The 25295-nt window shown below is 44.2% G+C and overlaps 1 long non-coding RNA gene across 1 annotated transcript in view; it reads right to left on the bottom strand.

Moving 5' to 3' along the window:
* The window catches only part of LOC119847896, a 67890-nt gene extending 44946 nt beyond the window's left edge, over positions 1 to 22944 (bottom strand). The window contains exons 1-2 of the long non-coding RNA XR_005290175.1: positions 22844 to 22944; positions 10961 to 11072 (exon numbers count right to left, since the gene is read on the bottom strand). This is a non-coding gene — a long non-coding RNA (uncharacterized LOC119847896). The remainder of the gene's footprint in view (positions 1 to 10960; positions 11073 to 22843) is intronic.
* Positions 22945 to 25295: the final 2351 nt, after the last annotated feature.

The following is a 25295-nucleotide window of genomic DNA, read 5'->3' as shown; positions in this document are numbered from 1 at the left end:
CTTCATCGGATGCATTCAGTGGAAAATACAGTGGGGAGATTTATATATACACACAGAGAACACGAAACAATGGGTTTTAACATACCCACTGTAAGGAGAGTGATCACTTAAGATGAGCTATTACCAGCGGGGAAGGAGGAGTGAAGGGAGAAAGAAAACCTTTAGTGGTGATAATCAAGGTGGATCATTTCCAGCAGTTGACAAGAACGTCTGAGGAACAGTGAGGGGTGGGGGCGGGGGGGAAATACCATGGGGAAATAGCTTTACTTTGTGTAATGACCCATCCACTCCCAGTCTCTATTCAAACCTAAGTAAATTGTATCCAGTTTACAAATCAATTCCAATTCAGCAGTCTCTCGTTGGAGTCTGTTTTTGAAGTTTTTTTTGTTGAAGAATAGACACTGTCAGGTCTGTAATCGTGTGACCAGAGAGATTGAAGTGTTCTCCAATTGGTTTTTGAATGTTATAATGCTTGACATCTGATTTGTGTCCATTTATTCTTTTATATAGAGACTGTCCAGTTTGGTCAATGTACATGGCAGAGGGGCATTGCTGGCACATATCACATTGGTAGATGTGCAGGTGAACGAGCCTCTGATAGTGTGGCTTGTGTGATTAGGCCCTATGATGGTATCCCCTGAATAGATATGTGGACAGAGTTGGCAACGGGCTTTGTTGCAAGGATAGGTTCCTGGGTTAGTGGTTCTGTTGTGTGGTGTGTGGTTGCTGGTGAGTATTTGCTTCAGATTGTGGGGCTGTGTGTAAGCAAGGACTGGCCTGTCTCCCAAGATCTGTGAGAGTGATGGGTCGTCCTTCAGGATAGGTTGTAGATCCTTGATGATGCGTTGGAGAGGTTTTAGTTGAGGGCTGAAGGTGATGGCTAGTGGCGTTCTGTTATTTTCTTTGTTGGGCCTGTCCTGTAGTAGGTGACTTCTGGGTACTCTTCTGGCTCTGTCAATCTGTTTCTTCACTTCAGCAGGTGGGTATTGTAGTTGTAAGAATGATGGATAGAGATCTTGTAGGTGTTTGTCTCTGTCTGAGGGGTTGGAGCAAATGCGGTTGTATTGTAGAGCTTGGCTGTAGACAATGGATCGTGTGGTGTGATCTGGGTGAAAACTAGAGGCATGTAGGTAGGAATAACGGTCAGTAGGTTTCCGGTATAGGGTGGTGTTTATGTGACCATCGCTTATTAGCACCATAGTGTCCAGGAAGTGGATCTCTTGTGTGGACTGGTCCAGGCTGAGGTTGATGGTGGGATGTTGAAATCATGGTGGAATTCCTCAAGAGCTTCTTTTCCATGGGTCCAGATGATGAAGATGTCATCAATGTAGCGCAAGTAGAGTAGGGGCATTAGGGGACCAGAGCTGAGGAAGCGTTGTTCTAAGTCAGCCATAAAAATGTTGGCATACTGTGGGGCCATGCGGGTACCCATCACAATGCCACTGATTTGAAGGTATACATTGTCCCCAAATGAGAAATAGTTATGGGTCAGGACAAAGTCACAAAGTTCAGCCACCAGGTTAGCCGTGACAGTATCGGGGATACTGTTCCTGACGGCTTGTAGTCCATCTTTGTGTGGAATGGTGGTGTAGAGGCTTCTACATCCATAGTGGCTAGGATGGTGTTTTTAGGAAGATCACCAATGGACTGTAGTTTCTGCAGGAAGTCAGTGGTGTCTCGAAGACAGCTGGGAGTGCTGGTAACGTAGGGTCTGAGGAGGGAGTCTACATAGCCAGACAATCCTGCTGTCAGGGTGCCAATGCCTGAGATGATGGGGCGTCCAGGATTTCCAGGTTTATGGATCTTGGGTAGCAGATAGAATACCCCAGGTCGGGGTTCCAGGGGTGTGTCTGTGTGGATTTGTTCTTCTCTTTTTCAGGGAGAATGTCATAAGTGGACTCCCACATTGACAGCACCTTCGGAAGCCAAGACTTCCATGTGTTATATAAATAGACTGATACACTATGTACCGATGATGTAACATTGTCTAATAGTTTTCAATGCACAACATAGTCCCACTAGTCCCTGTGTCTGAGAAAATTAGCAGGCCCCTATGAAATCCAAACACTGAAGCCCAGCTGCTATTTTTCATCCACTCCTGCCTTGAAGCCATTCCCCAGGGCTCTCTAATCTTTAGAAATAAGACATTTGTAAAAGGAACTCTCAATGCAACAAAAATAAATCTACTCACAGGACTGCAGGCTGGGACCTCTAACTGCATCCCAGAGCAGGAGAATCTCCTAGTAACTCGAGAGGAAGCGAGGGAAGGGTGGAACGTGGTTCCATTCCAAAATGTTCTGGGTAACCCAGTTAACTCCATTATGACCACTTCATTATGTGCGCAATAGCAAAATAATGGATTTGGAGATCCCAGGAGCAGCTCCCACAACGTTGTTATTCACCAGACCTTGCAATGAGCACCCTATGCAAAGCAGAATGCTTCTGTGCTTAAGACACTAGAGAGTTCCCAGCTCCATCCCTAGTTTCCTGTGGGACTTCAGCCAATCACTTGATCTGTGTGCCTCCGTTCCCCACCTCTACCATAAGGATAACAATGCTCCCCGTTACTAATGATTTGGATATGGTAGAGCCCACCAGCCCCACTTATGTGCTCGGTGGTGCCCAAACACAGAAAAAAGAGCTAAGTATCTAAGTGCCTTTGTGAACCCCACCATAAATTCTCCAGGTCAAGGACCATCTCTTACTAGGTGTATGTACAGCCCTGAGCTCAGTGGGACCCCTCGCTGCTATGTGCTTTTGAGACAGATCGGGCAGTTTCCTGCAATATCCTGGCCAGACCTTGTTGAATTAAGTTTGAGTATCTTAGGAGTTCATTGTATTAAAAATGCAAGTGTTGCTGTATTATTGTGTGTAACATTTGGGGGGGGTCAGGAGGAGAAAGACCTGTATCATGTAAATCCGAGGAAATATTATGAGCTTCCAATGATTTTTTTTTTAAAAATGGGCTAGACAAGATTGGATGTTTAGTTAAGTGTGTTTCCTAGGAAATATTTGGAGGAGATACAAATTACCAACCTTAGTCTGGACCCATCCTTTAGAAACTGTGCCTTGAGACACCCATTGTCTGCTGGTCACCTGTTACATGAGGACAAAATCAGAGGCCCAAACCGGACAAGAGAATGACCCTCAGTTCATGGGGGTGCTTCTTCTAAGTCAAGGCAGTTATGAACCTGTAACCACAGAAAAACTCCTTAGGCTGGGGAGAGGGTTGAAGGACCCTCTGTTAACCCACCAGAGCCTCTGCTGGAGTTGGGGTGCTCTCTGTTAAGTATATTCATATGCATGTAGGTTCTTTGATTGGTTTTAATTCAGTTTCTCCATAGCGCTTTTACCATAAAAATAAGTGGGCTTGTTTCAAAAGTGCTATGTGGTAATCAAACTGTGGCAATTATGCTGTTTAAGGCCTGTGAGGAGGAAAGGAGAGCAGCCTGGCTGAGGCAGTCTAACTTTGCTGGGGGAATTCACAGCGTAGACAGGGAACTGTGCAGCCTGGAAATATCTGCTCAGGAGGGACACCATGACACGTGTTTCTGCCCGAGAGTGGTGACAGCTGGGGAGCCAGGAATCTAAGCGCAGGTGCCCTTGCTGGATCATAAGGGGGGGGAGGGGGATACAGACACAGTTGCCTTTGATCTGGGACAGTCTTATACTATCCCCACTGTCATGGCCCCATTTATGGAACTTCCAGGCCTTATAAAGGCAGTAGTGTTTAGCAGCTAGAGCACCAGCGGGGGACCCTTGGAGCCTAGGGTTCTAGTCCCAGCCCTGCTACCAGCCTACTGAGTGACCTGGGGAAAGTCACTCCAGTTCCGTGCCTCAGTTTCTCTATCGAAAAAGCAACCAGTGATACCTTCTGCGTGAAACACTTTGCAACCTGCTGCTGCAAGAGCTAGGTATTCTTATCGTTACAGATCCACAGAACATACTTGTGTGCATTTTCTTTCATCAACACAGGTCTGTTCTTCCCACATTGCAAAGTGGAATTGCATGCAAAGGCTTAGCCCTTAGCTAAAGCAGAATGCATTCTTGCTTTTTATATTGCACATGAAGGACAAAACTGACTCCAAAGCAGAGGTCCAGCACAAAGGCCTATTGCAAGACTTAAATGTGACTTTAGCCCTCTTTTGAGGATTTAATAGGCAATAGGCCTGATGCCAGAATTTAGTTTCTCCTAGAGAGAAAATGACCTGCTTTCGCTTTTTTGTTGTCTAATCTCCCCACACCCAAATGAGCCTGACCTAAAGTTGTAGGACAAAGCTAGACTGAGCTGGCATAACTCCATTGAAGCCAGACTTATAGCAGCGGAGGATCTGACCCACTGTGACGGAAAGGCTGAAGAATTTAAATAAAATACTGATCTCCGCCAGTGGCCGTGGAGCAAAGCTGCATGCAGGTAGCTTGAATCTTCTGACGTGGTCAGGTTAAAAAGTAGAGCTGAGCTTTGTATATGGTACCAATAAACGGAGCATTTTTGCCATTCGCTGGCACAGCTAGAGCACTGCCACATGTGAATGAAATGCATCAGCAACTTGTGTTCCTTTGAATGACCTGAACAAAGGATCCCTTCAGAGGCGGTTTGCACAATAATCCCTCCCTCCACACCTTGAAAATTACACCAAGCGGCTCCCATGATGCCAGCATCTTTGTCAGCAAGATAGTTGAATCCTGTGTGCTAATGAAGTGCATTAGTTAAAAAAAAAAAAAGAAGACACCTGTTTGGGATATTCTGCATAGAAATATTTGTATTTATCACATTCTGATTATAGAGGAAGGCCATTTAGAATTAGGGAGCCAAGTCCCCAGGTGGCGTAAGTCAGCACAGCTCCACTGAAGTCAATGGAAGCATGTCAGTATCTATGAGATGAGGATCTGGCCCATCATAAACACACACAACTGACTCTTTAGCTAAAGAACACAGTGCAATTCAGAGGCCCTTACCTAACTGGACTACAGTGGTGTTAAGGTGAATAAGGGTAGCAGGAATCTAGCCTATGGTTAGGAAATTCAAGAATATCCCAAATTATAATAAGATTATAAAATAAAAAACATACAAGAGTTTTGGAAGGGAGATAAACTTCCATCATTCAGGGCATAAACCAACTTCTGTTTTAGGGGGGTTAGAAAGAATCCTTTGGAAGAGATGGTCTCAGAACTGCCTACTGCAAGGCACATTAACCTTACTCTGAAAGTATCTGGTACTGGTGACTGTCAAAGCCAGGAACCTCAACTACCTGGACTCCTGCTCTGATCCAGTCCAGCAATTCCTATAACTGCTAAACTTTGGACATATACAAGGATATCTCCACAGAAATGAATTCCAGGAGCTGGCTATTGGGTTTGAGTGTCCTAAAAGCACACAGGAATGCAGACCAAGATTTTCAGAGTTGGGTGCCTAAATTCAGGAACCTAAACAAACAAAAAAAAGAGGCCCCATTTTCAGAAGTGTTGAATATCTATGAAAGCCAGCAATGGGAGCCGGAAATGAAATCCCACATCTACAGTCCTAATCCAAAGACCACTGAAGTCAGTGTTTCAGAGTAGCAAAGAGAAAAGGAGTACTTGTGGCACCTTAGAGACTAACAAATTTATTAGAGCATAAGCTTTCGTGAGCTACAGCTCACTTCATCGGATGCATTCAGTGGAAAATACAGTGGGGAGATTTATATACACACACAGAGAACATGAAACAGTGGGTATTACCATACACACTGTAAGGAGAGTGATCACTTAAGATGAGCTATTACCAGCAGGTAGGGGGGGGGGGGGGAAAGGAAGAAAACCTTTTGTGGGGATAATCAAGGTGGGCCATTTCCAGCAGTTGACAAGAACGTCTGAGGAACAGTGGGGGGGATTAACATGGGGAAATAGTTTTACTTTGTGTAATGACCCATCCACTCCCAGTCTCTATTTAAGCCTAAATTAATTGTATCCAGTTTGCAAATTAATTCCAATTCAGCAGTCTCTCGTTGGAGTCTGTTTTTGAAGTTTTTTTGTTGAAGAATAGCCACTCTTAGATCTGTAATCGAGTGACCAGAGAGATTTAAGTGTTCTCCAACTGGTTTTTGAATGTTATAATTCTTGACGTCTGATTTGCGTCCATTCATTCTTTTACGTAGAGACTGTCCAGTTTGGCCAGAGGGGCAGAGGGGCATTGCTGGCACATGATGGCATATATCACATTGGTAGATGTGCAGGTGAACGAGCCTCTGATAGTGTGGCTGATGTGATCAGGCCCTATGATGGTGTCCCCTGAATAGAAATGTGGACAGAGTTGGCAACGGGCTTTGTTGCAAGGATAGAAGTAAGTGTGAATCCCTAAATATGGGGTTTGGTGCCTAACTTGAGCTACAAGTTTGCAAGTTTGAGCCTGAAATGTTATGTACCCTGGCGTTTTGCCTCTTCCAGATATTCTTCAGAGGTCTTCTATCCCAGTAGGAATATTCATAATTAAAAATATGGAATGCTTTGTATTCACTGCACTAAGATCCCGCACCAAGAGTGCCTACAACACTTAGAAGCCTCGGTCTTGTTTTTGAAAGTGACTTAGGCACTTAAGTATTTTAAGTGAATGGAAATTAGGCTGCTAAATGCTTAAAGTACCTCTGAAAGCTTCACCCTAGATCAATCAGTGTCTTTAGTTAGAGCAGCTTTTTGGAAGGGATAAGGGAGTTCTTACCCTTCCAAGTAGTTAACCTAGAAAGAGCAGCTGCCGAGTCTTTTAATTCAGCAGCATCACAAGCAGTGATTCAAGTGAGAGTTTCTAACAAAATTTAATAGTAAAAGTAAGATTGTCAATGCCAAGCATTTCTCTGTTGCAAGGAGGGCGGCACAGGCACTATATAAAAAGGTCTCCCTATCACAGGCCTCCTGTATTCTCTTCGTTGTGTTTCTCTGTGGCATCGACCGAGGTAATCAATGTCAATTCTTTTTTAAATAATGTAGAGCTCTAAGTTCATGCCTAGTGTTTCCTATAGCTCAAACTGTGGGCATCTAGTACTTGGGAGGATAGATCCTTGTTGGTTTCAGTGGCCATTAATGATAGAAAATTTAACAGGCCTGTTTCTCCACTTGTGTAGGTGTCAATCAGGAGAAACTGCATTGAAGTTAACACGTATGTAAGGGGGAACATCATCTGTGAGCAGAGATTCAACCCAATGCCTGGATAGCACTTAAGCTCTAATTGGAGAGGCCCGGGGGGGGGGGTGTTAAATGGTGCCCAGATAATTCACGTTTTTCCTCTGTTTATTAAGGAGCCATCAAAACGTTTCATGGGCCAGTGGAAGATCTGCCCTGTAGCGTTTTATTTCACCAGTGACTGATGCAGTAAAATGTGTGTAAAAGCTGTCCTAACTTTTGTTTCAGGTTTCACGCCATTGCACTGAAAGATGTCTTGCCAGCAACATCAGCAGCAGTGTAAACAGCCATGCATGCCACCTCCATGCAAAGAGCCGAGTCATCCTAAAACCACAGATCTGGGTCCCCAGCAGTGCACAGAGCCACATGCCCAGCCGTGCAGAGCCATGTCCTCCAAAATGCATGGAGACTTGTTCTCCAAAATGCCCCCCTGTACAGCAGTGCTAGAAATAGCAGCATTATAAATAAAATCCACAGCAGCCTTGCAAGGAAAAAGCAAATTCCAAATACAGTAAGCCAAGTCATGTAACTTCTGATTGCTTTAGCTTTATGCATCTTTCCTTCATAAAGTTCAGAATTGGTTCTGTTAATAGGTTGTGGCAGCAACCTGTGGGAGTGTATTGGCATTTAAATACATAATTCGGAAGTTGTACAGTTCTGAGCATATGTATATATATTTAATAGTGTCTGGAAAAAGCTCTGGAAATTCCTGGGACATGACCAAATCAGAGCAAAACAGGAATCTCCAAACTGATATCCAGTTATAACAGCTAGAATAAAAACAGAGGAATTGCCAGACTTCAGTGTCTTCTTATTTGTGATTGGGGCTGAGTTTGTTCTTCTATTGCATTGTTTATACCCAATAGCTATCTAATCTGCACCATGTAGACTTTTCAACTGGAATGATTTCTTGCTCCTTTGCCCAGTTTCCAACTTCATGTGAAAAGTGAAATCTTACACTTGGTGATACTTTGGTGAGTGCGTGTTCTCATAACACAGCTTCCTATCGCTGCTTTGCATCCATAGATCTTAAAGCCCCCTTACAAAGGAAGTTCAGTATTTAACCCTTTGACATGAACCACTAACAAAAATGTAGGGTCTTGCAGGGTGTTCCCATTGAGAGGAGAAACTGGTGATTATTTCTTGACACACTCTTGTTTATTTACAAAGGCCTGTTTTCTGGAACAGAGGAGGAACCAAACAGGAGACAGTTTCCATGCTCACAACTCACACCATCCAGCCCCAAACCTGTGTAGGCTTCTCCTAGCACCTCTACGCTGGGCTTGTCCAGACTATGTCTGCCACTTCTTTCCAAGTCTGTTCTTGTGTGTTTCTCCCCCACAACCCACATTGTTAATCAAAATAATACCCATCAAAGCACTCCCACCCATATAGTTCTAAATCCTGAGCAGTCTTTGTTTTAGGTGAGGGCTGCCACAAAGGAGCTTAATTATTTCTTACAGCTCTTTTACATGAAGGTCAGCAATTACACCCACCCTATAACAGCATCATTAACTCTGTGCCCCACAGCCAAAGCTAAGAGTAGAACCCACATTCACCGATTCCCGGGGCAGCGTACTATCCTCTGAGCTCCAGACAGTGGCATCTAGTCCCTCTTGCTACATTTTTACAACAAAAACCATTTCATAGACTCAAAGTGTAAAGCCAGAAGGGACACCAGATAATCTAGTCTGACCTCTTGTCTGTCACAGGCCACCAAAGCTACCCATCTGCACACTAAACCCAGCAATTGGCATTAGACCAATGTATTACAGCTCATGAGTGTAAATAATTATGTGCCATAGGCAGAGCATAGGAGGGACTGAGGTGAACCAATACGTGAAGCCCCAGCAGTGGCAGGGAAGTTAGACATCCTATTCAGCGTTAGAGTTACTACAGTTTACTGCAGCCAATTGACTGAGGTTGAATTGGGAGTATAGCCAGCTAAATTCATACTCATTAAAGAGTTTAAAAATTTTTGGCATTTACAGTAAATTACATTTGGCCATGTAATTGCACCATCTCTTCAAGGCACATTTCCTGAATAATTCATTCAACTTTGTGTATGCAAGTTGTCAAATTAAATATTCACTTTTTAAAACATTTGGCCTGACTCAAAGTGTCACAAGAGCATTTAACAGACAAACTGATGAGCTTAGCAGATGTAATTAGGGCAATTTAACCATGGAGTTTGGAAAGCTGCCACCTAAAAGGATGTTCAAAATTCTGATTGAAGAAAGAGCCCCCAGGGGGCTCCACATAATAAAATATGCCTACGATTCAAAGCTGCATGATGTTTGCAGCTGAATAAGTGTTATGCATCTTGTGTGGGGAAAGCGTTGATGCGCCCCATTGGGAATATTAACATTTTTGGATGCTTTGCCTTTTCAAAGAGCTTTGTGAAGATGAATTTATTCACAGTCCCCTATCAAGTAGCCACGTTTGGGCTTTTTTAAATGCTATAATTAGCTGTTTATGTCACCCAAGCAATGGGATTAGAGGAAAGCCCTGCATCAGCTATCGTGCCACTTGAAAGTGATTTGACAGAGGCTGTGGGTGTGAGTCTGTTGCTCTGTACCTGGAGTCACCAGAGACTAGTGCAAAGTGGGTATAAAATTCTGCCAGTTCAGAATGGTGGGGCCTGGTTTTCAGTGACACTGAGGCCCCTATTAGTTGATCTGACAGCATGAAGGGGCTTTTCAAAGTTTTTTTCAAATGTCACAAATAAAAACAAACTGAAAATCAGAAAGTTTCATACTGAAAATTGCAAAACTGCCCGTTTCAAGTTTCTGATTTTTAAAAATCAAAAAATTTGCAAAATCAACATGAATCCACAAAATTTTTAACTCAAAAAAATTTGTATGAAAATTTTGCCCTGCTCTAGCCGATTCACACAACTGAACTGAGTTTTTTTTAAAAGGGAAAAAATGAAACTTTTTTGGTGTCCCCTTCTCTCCCCCCCCCCTTCTTTTGAATTTCAAAACTACAAAGATTTTTGACTGGCAATATAACTAATCAAGAAGCAGGACAGAAATTTTTCATTCAAATTCTTTTCCCAGATTTTGGAAATTTCATCAACATTGTCAAAATTTTGAGCCAACTCCATTATATAGCTTGTTTTAATGAATTTCTGCCAGCTAATGGCCTCCTTCCGGCTCACCCTGGAGTGCCTTGGGATGAGCCTGAGAATTCTGAGTCCACTTCAAGTTTTGATTACACCTCTTTCTATTCGGACTCATCGTTTTCAAACATTCACCCTCAAGTGGTTCTGGCTCTTTGGTGCCCTCTAGAGCGGATTCCTCAGCCCTTCCTCACCTGCCCAATGGTACCACCTAGGGGAAGGCCTTCTCAAGACAGACATTCACATAGATTTGGAGGGATTAAGTGCCAGCAAGGTATTCCCCTGATTCCCTGCCCCACATTTCAACAGCAGAGACTCCCTGAGATGAAGCACTTAGGGGCAACTGAGGTTGAGAACTTTACACAAGGGGCTGCGAGAGAGTCAGGGGTTTTGTGGATTAGAATCCAGGTTTAGGAGCTCTGGAGGTATCAGAGATTGTTTGGCCCCTCGAGAGCCCTTTCTGCATATAAGGCCTTTGTGGCCAATGTGGTGCTGACTGAAGGACTCTGAACCTAGCCCCCAGTGGGTTATCTGAGACTGTCAGATACTAGGGTGATACTGTGGTACAAGACCCTACAGTAGACTAGGACTCAGCATGGGAATATGGCCAGAGATTTTACTGCTTTTTGGATCCAAACAAGAATCTGACCCACAAACCCTATCATAAGGATTTCCTTTGCTTACCCTAGGGTCTCCTGTGAAGGTCTCTGTAGCTCAGCCCAGCCCGGTGGTCTCCGATCAATGGCAAATGATTCTGGACAGCTGAGAAGGATATCCCATGAATGGTCTCTGAATTCTAGAAAAGGGATATTTTGTATGGACATGCACAGGTTTTCCACTGTAAGAGATTCCAGATTTTTTTTAACAAGACTATTGCAGGAGTGTTTGCACTTTGAAACATGCATCTCAATATAGCCATGTGGTGAAAGGAGTCTACCCTACCATAAGGTATAAAGGGAATGCCCTAACTTGGTCAGTTTTGGGGGTGAAATTTAAAACTAAAAGGGTTGGGACTGAAAACTAATTTGAACATGCTCAGTCTACAATATTAATTACACCTAATGAGCACTCCGCATATACATTGAGCCTTTCATTCTTATAGATAGAGAGACAGACAGTGTGTAAGTAATAAGGGCTTAATTCACCCATGAAATGCAGCCATCTCTGGAGCGGAATGTGAGCAACTGTTTAGACAGGGCACAGCAGCATCACACAAGTGTTTTGCTCAGAAAGTGAAGAAGCCACCTGCAATGAACTGAAACTGCAGGAGGAGTTTAGGGTGCTGCAAATGTAATTATTCAGATTGGAATTTGACTGGAGCATGAGAATTAATAGCCAGTCTCTTGCAAAAGTTGTCATGGGATCTTTAGAGATCCTAGGAGATTAGGCATTAGTTTTCTATCTCATCTTAATAATAGCATGCGCACCATGGGCCTGAATCAGTATGGAATTAGATGAAAGAATGCCCCCTACTGACTCACCAGAGCAACTTTTTGCATCTTTCAAGCATTCTTCAGAGGTCTCCTAGCCAAGTAGGAATATTCATAAATAAAGATACACAGCACTTTTTAGCATGCTTCTCACCTTCAAAACAGACCTCAAACACAACTAATTAAACTGACTCAGTTCAACCCAGTAAGGCTTATAAAGGTTATTTTAGTTCATGCTGTGGCTTCACTCCAGCAGAGATGGGGGGGGGGGTGATCTCTTAAGATCTTTTATATATTAGAATTTTCCCCTGTGAAGTTGTTTTTCTAGTTACAAACCCATACCAAGCATACCTTGTCTCAGACCTTGAAACAACCCTCAGTAAGACTCACTATGCCACACACACACACACAGTTGAATCATACATAAATTTCTCTCTTGCATTTGCACAGGAGAATATTGCACAAGGTGGTTTTGGCAAGGGAAGAATGAATGTGCGTGAGAGAAGACAAAATAGAAGAGAACATTCTCATAGTAGGGTTTCAGAGTAGCAGCCGTGTTAGTCTGTATTCGCAAAAAGAAAAGGAGTACTTGTGGCACCTTAGAGACTAACAAATTTATTAGAGCATAAGCTTTCGTGAGCTACAGCTCACTTCATTGTTATAGCTACGTTCCATGCAGCTGGAAAACTGTAGGCAGAAGATACAGAAATAAATTGTTGCAACTCTGGCCAGTTCTGAAGGTGGAGAAGAGCATGTACGTAGTGTTATGACTCCTAGGTAGATACATCATCAATACAGCTCATATGCAACTAAGGTGAAACAGCAGAAATAGGTCATGTTTAAAAGGAAAACAATGCTAACTAGGGTGACCAGATGTCCCGATTTTATAGGAACAGTCCCAATATTCAGGGCTTTGTCTTATACAGCTGCCTATTAACCCCCACCCCTATTTTTCACACTTGCTATCTGGTCACCCTAATGCCAACCCTGTTTCCTGTTAGCAGTGAAAATAAAGGGGTCCAGTTGCTGAGACCAGTCTTCTCAAAAGGGACTCAATCTGAGATGCCACGAGCATGATTTAAAAAGTGGCTTAGCACCTCCCGCTCTTATTATTTCTATTCCCATAGTGCCTACAGGGGCCCCAAACAAGATTGAGGGCCCACCATGGTGGGTGGTGCACAGGTATAACGAGAGACAGTCCTTGCCCCAGTGACCTTACTATCCAAATAGACAAGAAAGCCTCGTTATTCCCCTTTAATGGATGGGGAGCCAAGGAACAGAACATTTAAGGGGCCAGATTTGTAATTTTATTTAGGTGTCTAAACCTCAGACAGTGAAGTTTTCCAAGTTGCCTAGGCACCTAACTGGCATTGATTTTAGTGGGAGTGAGGCACATAGGCCTACCTGCATCTTTAGGTGCCTAAAGACCTTTAAAAATCTGGCCCTAAGTGACTTTTCCAAGGTCATAGAGGGAGTCTGGGGTAGAGCCAGAAATGAACCCACATCTCTGAAATCCCAGCCTTGTCCTTTGGCCCCAAGGTAATTCTTCCTCCGTCTTCCGTGGAAGTCCACAGAAATTCAACAGGAACTGCAGGTCCTAGTCCTGCTTCCTGGCAGGAGTAACTCCAGGGTTTTGCAGCAGGCTTCTCATGAACATGTTCTCTCTCGTTCTGCCGTCTTTACCTTAACAATTCACCCAGCTCTCACAGCCAAACTGCACTGGATGAAGCCAAAGCATGAATAAACTTGACTTGGGAAACTGACAATTTTACTTAATTGTCTTTATTATTGTCAGAGCCAAAAAACTCCTGGGGCTAGATTCTACCTTCCTTACAACAAGGAGTCCCCAAGCGAGGAGTCATCCATCGCATGGTACAGACATAATCATCAGCCATTGGTTTCCGCAGGGGTCCATGCGGAAAGGCAACACCCCACAGGAAGGATGGCAGAATCTGACACTGTCTGTTTTGCTTGCTTATTACACCTACAGCCTGGGGAGACTATCGCTCCCATGTGACATCCAGGTGTTAATGGACATTGCACTCAGCCTTCAGCTCCTTACTGCATCTGACAACCTGTGTGTTCATTCAGAAAGCTCAGTACATAGTGATGAAAGACTTGGCTCTCTTTCTGATCATTACACCAGTTTGAACACATGGGGTATGAGCAGCTGGAGGTTGTGAAAGGGCAAGTGTACGTGTCACAGTTTGTGCAGAATGCGGCTTAGCACAATTTGCTCTGTGCGGGGGGCCTGGGATTAGTGTGTTCATTCTGTCTTTCCCCACCCTAAATACACTTCATTTTAGCCCTGATCTACACTTAGATTGGGATGACATAGCAACAGCTCTCAGGGTGTGAAAAATCCACACCCTTGATCGCGATAGCGATGCAGGGCATTAGGTTGACACAGATGCAGATGGTTGACAGAAGACTGCTTCCATTGACCTAGATACCTTTGCTTGGGGAGGTGGAGTTCCTACTGCAACAGGAAAACGTTCCATTGCTATAGGGAGCGTCTACACTATGGCGCTACAGTGGAGCAGCTGTAATGTTTGTGGTGTAGATGTGGCCTTCGCTGTGGTTTGGATCATAAGGAGAAGTAGGGGAAGGGGAATGATCTACATTGAAACACGGGTGTCCTGGAAGAGTCTTTTGTTATCACCAAAGAGAAAGCAGTTTGGGTAGAGATCATCCTCTAGAGATCCATGTACAAAGGAAATTTTCTGCAAATAGTTGTGAAGTGGTATGCCCACCAAGGTCTACCTGTCCTACAAAAGCCCTCAGTAGGCTGGGTCTAGGAACAAACTATGCTTTGCCTCCAGCTTATCTCCAAGATGGGAATCCTGACTTCTCCTTGTCCTTTCTCCACCAGAGGTGGGCATCATGTGGACATTTTGCTTTCTCCTTCAGATGGAAGAGTGGGGGCATAGGACGAGTGATAAAACAATGAGTGGCAATGTGGGTTGCTTCCAAAGCTTGTTGAAATGCCTATAAATCCAAAGATCTAACTCCTGGTTTCATCTGGGACATGCCCACAAGAAGAGCCTTACTCAGTATCCCCACCCTTCTCCCTAGCTGACACCAGGAGGGGCAGAAAGATCTGAATGCTTTATTTTTAAAATACTTTTTAAAAGGAAGCCATTGGGTTACATTGCACAAGATGCGAAAGAATGACAGGCTAGAGAAAACGCAGAGGTATACCTGTTAAAAAAATATATTACCCGACACCAAACTGAGTACTGGGAAATTGTGTGCCTGGGATGTTGAAATATAGGTGCCTAGAAAAAGATAGGCCAGGTCCACACAGGGTTTATAACCGTGTAGCTGTGAGTTAGGCAAGTGGAGGGAGGGCAGTGTTTGCTGTTGGTGAGGGGGTGGGTTACACTGATCTAGTTATCCGTACAAGCCCTAGTTTCAATACAATTATACAAGCGTCTCGATGCCTTATTTTGGTATAGCTTATTCCCCTTCCCATATGGGTATAAACTAGACTGGTGTGAGTACATTTGCTTTGGCATAACTGTGTCCACACTAGGCAAATGCCACTTTAATTACACCCATAGAGTTCAGTGATACAATTTGTGAGTGGACAAGGTCTTAGGAGCACAAGCACCACTGACTTTCAGGTTTCAGAGTAGCAGCCGTGTTAGTCTATATTCCAAAAAGGAAAGGAGTACTTGTGGCACCTTAGAGACTAACAAATTTATTTGAGCACAAGCTTTCGTGAGCTACAGCTCACTTCATCGGATGCATTTGGTGGAAAAAAAATGCATCTGATGAAGTGAGCTATAGCTCACGAAAGCTTATGCTCAAATAAATTTGTTAGTCTCTAAGGTGCCACAAGTACTCCTTTTCTTTTCACTGACTTTCAGCGAGACTTGTGCTCCAAACCTCACTTAAGGCCAGATATATAAAGGTATTTAGGTACTTAACTCCCACTAATTTCACCTACTTTGGGAAAATATGGGCCCATGCTTCTTATTGTTGTTCTTGGTTTTCCATGGATACAGAGCACTTGGGCAATCTTGCCAAGTCAAAGAGTCTTACTCCTCTGTAAAGGGCAAATCCTCTCCTTTTCATGAGGTTTCTTGTGCCAAGGAACTATTCTCCCATGGAGGGCGTCATCTCATTTGTAAAATATGTACTGAATTTTTTTAGAACCTCAGGTCTTCTTGCAGGAGAGCTGAATGTTCACCATATGTCTAAGTGGTATCCTGAACTGGGGGCCTCAGATTGGTTCTAGTTCTGTTCAAGCTCTGGGCCGGTCCTTATTGGATCAGAACTGCCTTCCCATCCCTAGCGACTGTACTTCATGAACAGGATAATCCTGAAAATAAACTAAGAACTCACCACCGAAGTATATACCCTGCCATAAGCCAGTAGCAAGATATGGCCAGAGATAAGCCAATTAGTAGTTTCCCTTTGGTGACTGCATGTCCCTTAAGACACATGCAAACTATTTGATCATATGAGGAGGAAGGTGGGTAAGTACCATGAATCAACATGAGTAAACAGCTGGGTGGCTCATAAATTGGTATGTCTGCTATATGATGATTAACTCACGCATTGTTATCCCCTTGTGCTGCCACCTCCACCGAGGAGGTGTCTTGTGCAAAGCAAAGATTGCTCCATTCCAGATGGAAATGGGAGTTATGATTGCAAGCAGGCTGTATTATCTGTCCCCTCATACCATTTACATGCAATATATTATTAGTTGACTCACTATTAGCAGAATGCATAAATTCTTCAAAAAAAATAAAATAGATTTATAGATGCCAATGCCAAAAAGGCCCATTGTCATCATCTAGTCTGACCTCCAGAGACCTTCGCCAGGCAAGATCTGGCTAATATAATCGCCAGAATTATGAGTAAAAAGGTGCACAGATGACCTGCTAAAAGGGCATGCAGCTGTCACCCTTACTCATGTTGAGTAGTACCTACTCTGTGAGCAGAGCCATTGAATTCAGTGGGATTTCCATGGAGCATGATACTACTCCCTGTAAATCTGGCCCAGAATTTAAAAAAAAAAGTCACTATTATGCGTACTACCCCAACCAAGATTAGACCCCTAGTGCTAGCCACTGTGCACACACTGCAAAAGACAGTCCTGTCCTGTAGATAAAGCCCATCACTTCTTGTTCTGCTTTTGGCAGACACTGATCACTGTCCTTTATAAAACCCTTTAACACACACAACCAATCAGGTCCCCCCTGCACCCCCCGGGTCTTCTCATCTCAAGACTAAACAAGCTCAGTTGTTGTTGTTTTTAAACTCTTTCCTCCTCGGTCAGGTTTTCTAAACCTTTGATCATTTCTGTTGATCTCCTCTGGACTCTCTCTACAATTTGTCCACATCTTTCCTCAAGTGTGGCACCCAGACTCAGACAGTATCCAGCTGAGGCCTCACCAGTGCTGAATAGAGCTGGACAGTTACCTCCCATGTCTTACATTCGACACTCCTATTAATGCACCCCAGAATGATATCAGCCTTTTTGCAGCTGTGTCACATTGTTGAGTCATTCAGTTTGCAATTCACTATAACCCCCCCAAGTCTTTCAGCAGTACTACCACCTAGCCAGTTGTTCCCCATTTTGTAATTGAGGATTTGATTTTTTTTTCCCCTTCCTCAATCAAGTTATTGAATTTCATCTTCTTGATTTCAGACCAATTCTCCAGTTTGTCAAGGTCATTTTGAATTCTAATCCTGCCCTCCAAAGTCCTTGCAACCTGTCCCAGCTGGGTGTCATCTGCAAATGTTATAAGCACATTCTCCACTCCATTATCCGAGTCATTAATGAAAATATTGACCAGTACAGGACCCAGGACTGACTCCTGCAGGACCCTACTAAATAAGTCCTCCGAGTTTGACATTGAACCATTGCTAACTCTGGCTACAGTCTTCCAGCCATTTGTGCACCCATCTTATATTAACTTGATCGAGACCACATTTTCTTAGTTTGCTAATGAGAATGTCATGGGGAACTTTGTCAAAAGCCTTACTAAAAAAATCCCCAAGATTTATCATATCTACAGCTTCCCCCCATCCAGTAGGCCAGTAACCCTGGAAAAGAAGGAAATTTATAGTTTGTCCTTTAGCTGCTTATGTAAAGCCACATACCTCCTGGGTGTGGTGTTCTGTCCCATGTAGTGGCACTGAGACCACTGAATGAGAGAGAGAAAGTCCACTCTACAGCCTTTGCTAATAGCCAGTTAGCTTTTAGCTCATGAGATAGAGGCTCATGCACTAAGCTCCAGCGGTCCCAGGTTCAATCCTGTCTGCTGACAACCAAGGTCTGTCAGTGTTACACTTAACAGATTCTTTAATGATTTGTACCAATATCTTCCCAGGTATCAGGTTAGGCTGACTGGTCTATAATTCCTCTTTATTCACCATTTTAAAGATAGGTGCTTGTGTTTGCCCTTCTCCAGTCCTCTTGGACCTCACCCCACTTCCATGAGTTCTCAAAGATAATTGCTAACCATTCCAAAATTGCTTCAGCTGGTTCCTTAGGCCCTGCCAACCTGAATATTTTTTAATTGGATCTTTCCCTATTTTGTTGGACATTTCTTCCCCCTTCTTGTTAATATTAAATTATGTTGAGTTTCAACCTTTCTAAGTGAAGGCTGAAGCAAAAACAGGCATTAAACACCTCAGTTTCCTGGTGTCATTAGACCGGCTTCTCTGCTAAGTAGAGGATTTACAAACTTTCCTTTGTCTTTTTCCTTGATCCAAATATATTTAAAGAACTTATTGCCTTTTATATCCCTTTCTAGGTTCAGCTCATTTTGTGCCTTAGCCTTTCTGATTTTGTCCTGGCAGGCTTGTGCTAGTTTTATACTCCTTAACAATTTGTCTAAATCTACACTTTTTGTGAGATGGCTGTTTGATTTCCAGGTCATCAAAAAGCTCCTGGTGGAACCATACTGTCCTCTTACTATTCTTCCTAGAGTTCCTTTGCAGCAAGATAATATTAAAGGCACAACTGCAAACTGTCTCCTTGAGAAATGGCTAGCTTTCGTGAATTCCTTTATCCCTTAGATTTTTGTCCCATGGCACCTTGCTTACAGTTTGTCCCCAATGCTTTCCAAGAACTTGTTGGCAACTTTGTGTTTTGCTATATTACTTTTCCAGCAGATGTCTGGGTGCTTTGAGTCCTCCATTACTACCAGGTCTTGTGTTCTCATATGAACCATACTGAGAACACAGTGTAATGTCAACCGTACCATATGATGAATGACAAAATCATTGACATAAACAGTGCCTTCCTCTCCACCAAGCAATGATAGAATGTCTTGTGTCACTCTAATCCTTGGTCCAGTTTTTATATTAATACAAATTAAGAACAATTACTTTAATACATCATCATTACCCTCATTTAACAATTTCCTTTTGTTATTGAACAACAATACATACAACTCTGGGGATTTTCTGAGTTAATTGAGTAATCATGGTTTTGATTCTTCTGTCATTATGTCTGTGATTAATACTGGCAAAATGAGAGTTCAATTTAGAATGTATCTCCTGGTTCATGGCTGGTTCATCAGAAACACCCCATCTGGCAATCTAGGATTTAAGACTCAGTTCATATTTCTGTACCTGTAATTTTTTTTTTTTTTTAAAAAAAAAACACCGCCCAGTACAGCACAAGACACTCACACACAAGCATTGAATGGTGTGTCTATGCTGCAGTCATGAGGTGTGACTGTAACTAGCTTTAGTCTGAGCAGCTCAGATACTGAGGAAAAGTGACACCATGTCATGGGTTGTGTCAGGAAAGCATGACTATCCAGGGCAGCATGGACGCACAATCTTAAGTACATACCTGAATCAGGATCTCAGTGGTGGGGGGGATTCCATGGAAGTAGCAGGGGATTTGAGAATAGACAGAAGCAGTTAAGGTAGTCGGAGAAAAGACTATACGTGAGAGACTACAGCTGGGCCTCGAATTCATGTGACCCAACTGGAGTCTTATGAAAGCAGATGAAGAAAGAGGGGCAGGGAGCTGAGGAGTAAATACTCCTACAGAAGTGAGATTACATCTGGAAAAGTCATTGTTATACAATATAGGTGAAATTCACAACAAGGCAGCATCAGGTCTTGGCAACACCTCAAGTTCTCAAAATAAAGGTTTAAGTCAGAGGTCCGCAAACTGTGGGGCATGCCCCCCTAGGATTCATGGAGGAACGTTTGGAGGGGGGGGGCATGGCTGGGGCCCAGGCCAGTCCCCACAGGGGGGAGGGAGGGAGCGCCACCTAGCTCCTCTCCTCTACCAGCCCTGCTCCTGGGGCAGCCCTGCCCTCAGCTGTGGCCCCAGGCTCGGCCCCCTTACTCCTGTATGTGTCCCGTCCCCCATCCTAGAGCTGCAGCCCTGCTCCCAACCCCAGCTCTGGCGGGGGAGTGTGGATGGGGAGGGTGGATGATTTAAAAAGTTTGGGGACCACTGGTTTAAATGGTCCTGAGTGGTGCATATCCTTTCTGCTGCACCTCTGCCCAGAAGAGCAATGGTTCTGAAATGCCCTTTAAACACAGTGTCCGTCACTGGCATGATGTGCCCGTACTGACTCACGGCCTCACTCTTTCACCACAGGGGTCTGTTGGGTAGCAGAGCCAGCATGGCCCCTCAAGAGAAGGGGGAGATTTCCCTTTCTACTCATCACCTAGCCACTTACTCTTCAAGAGACAAGGTCAGAGCAAGTAGGTTAATGGCACTAACCCACTGAAACCAGTTTGAACAGAGTAAATCAGAGGGGAGAACCTGACTGAGAGATTCACAGGATCTGGGCTTGCTGGGAGGATGCAACGGGTCTGTTCTGTTCCTGTAACTTAAGAGGAGAGTTGATCTCAATTAGCTTGTAGAGTAGCTGAAGACCAGATGAACTGAAACGGTTGTGCAGGCTGTCAGTCAATCACTCTGTTTTCTCTAATGATTTGTTCCAACTGCTAAATTAAAATCCTTTGTTTTAAGGAAGCTGTTTGTTACTATCCTGGTCACAGGTTCTTGAAGGGTGAAAATGCAGATGATCAAAACCCAGGCAGACATGCTAGGTGATCACCTGTTAGTACATGGGGCAGCGTACCTGGGTCACACTCTAGGAGTGGAGGTATTGCAAGAATCCACACCTCCACCCTTAGACTTGAGCAGCTGGCCTCAGAGACTGAGCCCTGTAACTTGACACTATCACAACACAGCGAGGCAAATCCATGCACTGTCTTCCATGGAGCGGCACCCACATTACATCACAGCTGAATTTGGACCAGGGGATTTTGGACATGGCTTCCCATCCTTCATGCCCTATAAGTGTTTCACAGGCTGTGTGGCATGGCTAGCTTACATCTATGTTCATGTCACTGTTGGAAGGCTAGATTACCCCAAGGGCAGATATTCTAGCCAGTGACAACAAATCAGTGCAGCTATATTACTTCCTTTTTCCACTGCAGATTGTCTGTTCAAATTAATAACTCATCATGATCACCAGCCCAGTAGTGCTAGGAGATGTGGTGAGAGAAAATTTTATTCAGCTAGATAATTAATTGGTAGAGTAACTCCCAGTGCCCTAATTACATTTCTAGAACTGAACTCAGACCCAGCCTTCCTTAAGGATCCAGTTATGCTTGTTTTACTCACATGAGTAATACCACTGAAAGGATTCATACAGTTGTTTTCCACTTCAGGACAAATTTGAATTTCTGCAGCTCTAAGGAAGTGGGAAGTGCCAGTAACTTCACAAGAAACCCTTTGCTCATAAGGTCTCCTGCTCATTTCAGCAGACTCAGGGCTCATCTTCACCCCAGGAAGGACGTTAGTACACTCAAGTTATGCAACTCAGGCAAACCTCTCACCTGAACTAGAAGCATAGGAAACCATCTACATTAAACCCATCCCATCAGTCAGGCCCAATAGCCTTCTTTCCTTAGACCGGGAAACCAAATGGTTTAATTGCAATGGAAAAAACTGAATTCACCAGAGCAAATGCAGTTCTAAATTCCCCAAAGCCTCCTTCTCCTTAATACTTATGTAGGCCTATTCCAGGAGTTCTTAATCCTTCCCAGATCCCAGCTCCCCCCTGCTGCCAATGACAAGCAGGGCCTCTTTGAAGGCACTACATTCAGTAACACATGGAGGAGGTAGTTTGGGACCAGCACTTCATTCCCACTTGAGACATATTTGGAGGGCCCTGTGCTTCATTCTGGAATAGCTTCCGTGTGTAGATGCGGTCTCATCCTGGTCTCTGATAGCCAAAGATCAGCTTAAGCCCTGAAGCTAGTTTAAAATCCCTTTCCCAAATTTTTGAGGAAAGTTGACAAGCTAAGGCAGTTAATAGGAGACAGGACAACGAGCCACAAGCACATGGGAGGATGGGAACGGACGTGATGAGACAAGAGTCATGATCCTGGGCGAGATCAACAAAGAAAATCTCCTCTTCACCATTCTGCTCTCACACATGTTCACCCAACAGTGCATACCTCACTGTCACAGAAGCACACCCTCACAGCAAGACCCAGCATTGTAACTTCTCCACCTCTTCCCACCTTCAGGCCTCAGTGGTCTAGAATGGTGATCTGCCCGATCACCTCCACCAGATTCCTCTTCAGTCTAGGTCTCCTAAAACAGGTCTCAACCTTTCCAGACTACTGTTGCCCTTTCAGGAGGCTGATTTGTCTTGTGTACACCCAAGTTACATCTCACTTAAAAACTACACCTTACTAAAAATACAAAAGTATCACATGTTTGCCATACAATTATAAAATAACTCAAGTATTGTACTTACATTTCAGCATATAGAGCAGTATAAACAAGTCATGGTCTGTATGAAATTTTAGTTCGTACTGACTTTGCTGGGTCTTTTTATGTAGCCTGTGGTAAAACTAGGTAAATAGCTAGATGAGTTGAAGAACTCTGTGTACCCCCAGAGGTACATATACCACTGGTGGAGAACCACTGTTCTAAAAAATCCAAAACAAAACCAACTTTGCTACCCTTCCTGGGCTCAATTCTCTGCAGAGTCTTCATCTCCTTGCAGGCTCTGCAGAACCTTGCCCCACTCTTTCTACAGAGCACCACCTCCCAGGAGTCCTGGCTCTCCCCCCAGCAGCTAACACTCAGGGCTTCTTCCTTGGAAGACTTCTCCTTGCATACCTCTTCCCCAGCTGGATCCTTATCCACACCATCCTGGGCCTTCCTTCCAGCTCCTATCTTCATCCAAGGCTAGTCACAGGACAAACACTTCCCTACACAGCTCTCCATGTCATGGGTTGCTTTCCCAGCCCTTTTAAGGGAAACCTGACTTCTTTCCAGGTGGATCTGCTAATTGAATTACCTAATTCCCCTCCAGGTGGATTCATTGACCGCTCAGGCTCCCATTAACCCTTTCTTTGCTGGCGGAGGGGTTTCTACATCCCAGCACAGCGCTAAAACACCTGACATTGACAGCACATCATTCTGAAACAGAAATGAAGATACATTTGCATAGGGCCAGGTTGTGAACCTATTAACCGCTTTGGGATTTACTCCAGTAATTCCTTGCCAGGGGAATGAATGGGATCACAGTCTGGCCCACAAATGTCACCACCTGACCAACTCACAAGGTTTCACACGAAGAGCTATCAGCATATGCAAAGGCGGTAACTTGTATCTGAGCACCATTTTATATGCAAAAACCCATTCCTCGTTAGGGTCACAGACCCTTGTTATGTACTAGGGGCAGCTAGCCCATCGCGCTACCACGACTGCTATTTTTAGCACATAAGCTCGATCAGAGCAAGAACGGGTATATCTCCTGGAGCTGGATATTATGCCTTCCAGCTGCAGGGTAGTCAGACCCAGAGGGCTCAGTTCACCCAGCCCAACAATGGCAGACAGATAATGGAGAACCCCAAGCAAGGTGGACGGTGCCTGAGCGGTTCCAAATGCAAGTGGCTGGAGCTGGAAATCAATCCAGATGCTGTGGCCCTCAACCCCATGCTCGGAGAACAGCTCTAAGGCACCTTTACTATCCGGGGCATGCGGGATCTTGGCTGGATGTCCGAGGCTGAAGATGGCAGGGCTAAAATCTCACTGACTCTCTTCATGCGAGAGACAGCACTCGTCTCTATGACATCTAGGCACTGTTCGATGCCTACAGTATTTCTTTACATGGCCTGCAAAGGGACAGAGGCCAGCCTCCCTGAGACTAGACCTTCAATAAAGAATTGTGACCCGGCCCTGCACGATCACTCCTGGGAGTGAGATGCCACAAATAGACACACACACAACCCCGTGGGCCTGCATGAGCACTCCCTCCATGGTAGCTATAAACACTGGGGGAGGACAAGGGGATGCATGCTCTGGACTCAGTCTCCACTCAAGCAGGTAGAGGAGAAGGAGGCAAAGAGGGAAGGGGAAGCAGGGAGCCATCTCCACCCACTCTCTCCCAATGTGCCAGGCAGTAGAGCAAAACTGCACCCAGTCCAGTACATGGTATTGCAGTAATTACCTCCCCTTATCAAGAGCAGAGGGATTGTAATTCTCTGGAGCTTCCTGGGGCAGGTATTTGTGAGGATGGCATTGCTCTGCACCATGTCGGGATGGCCCCCCAGGCTCCATCACCTTCTGTGATCTGATCACAAAGCAGAAGGGGTGTAAAGGCAGGTTCCGGCATGGCAGCCGGCAAGGAGTAACATGGCTCCAGGCAGGGGTTTTCAGAGGAGTTTCCGTCTAGGGAAAGTGGCTAATGTAGTGCATTGGGAGAGTAAAACAAACTCTTTATTCTGCAAGCTCTACAGCAAGGGACCAGGCGGGGGGCGCTCTGAACTGACAGCGTGGAGGCGGGAGACCCTGTAGGCATTCCGTGTATTATTTGATCCAGGCTGCTCCTAGCCAATCCCAATCCAAGAAAATCCATTCACATTGCTGGAGGCCTGACCTGAGAGGTTTCTCATGATATACTATGCTTTTTTCTTCTCTGATTACTTCTGACCTAATCACATCAGCCATGCCACCAGGGGCTCACCTGCACATCTACCAACATGATATATGCCATCATGTGCCAGCAATGCCCCGCTGCCATGTACATTGGCCAAACTGGACAGTCTCTACGCAAAAGAATAAAAGGACACAAATCTGACATCAGGAATCATAACATTCAAAAACCAGTAGGAGAACACTTCAACCTCTCTGGTCACTCAGACTTAAAGGTGGCAATTTTGCAACAGAAAAGCTTCAAGAACAGACTCCAATGAGAAACTGCTGAACTAGAATTAATTTGTAAACTAGATACCATTAACTTGGGCTTGAATAGAGACTGGGAGTGGCTGGGTCATTACACAAATTGAATCTATATTCCCATGTTAAGTATCCTCACACCTTCTTGTCAACTGTCTGAAATGGGCCATCCTGATTATCACTATAAAAGTTTTTTTTCTCCTGCTGATAATAACTCATCTTAATTAATTAGCTTCTTAGAGTTGGTATGGCAACTTCCACCTTTTCATGTTCTCTCCATGTGTATATCTCTTCTTACTCTATGTTCCATTCTATGCATCTGATGAAGTGGGCTGTAGTCCATGAAAGCTTACGCTCAGATAAATTTGTTAGTCAGAAAAGGAAATAT

This window comes from Dermochelys coriacea, chromosome 24 (assembly GCF_009764565.3).
Source record: "Dermochelys coriacea isolate rDerCor1 chromosome 24, rDerCor1.pri.v4, whole genome shotgun sequence".
NCBI lineage: Eukaryota > Metazoa > Chordata > Testudines > Dermochelyidae > Dermochelys > Dermochelys coriacea.
This window is presented reverse-complemented; position numbering and strand designations above follow the sequence as displayed.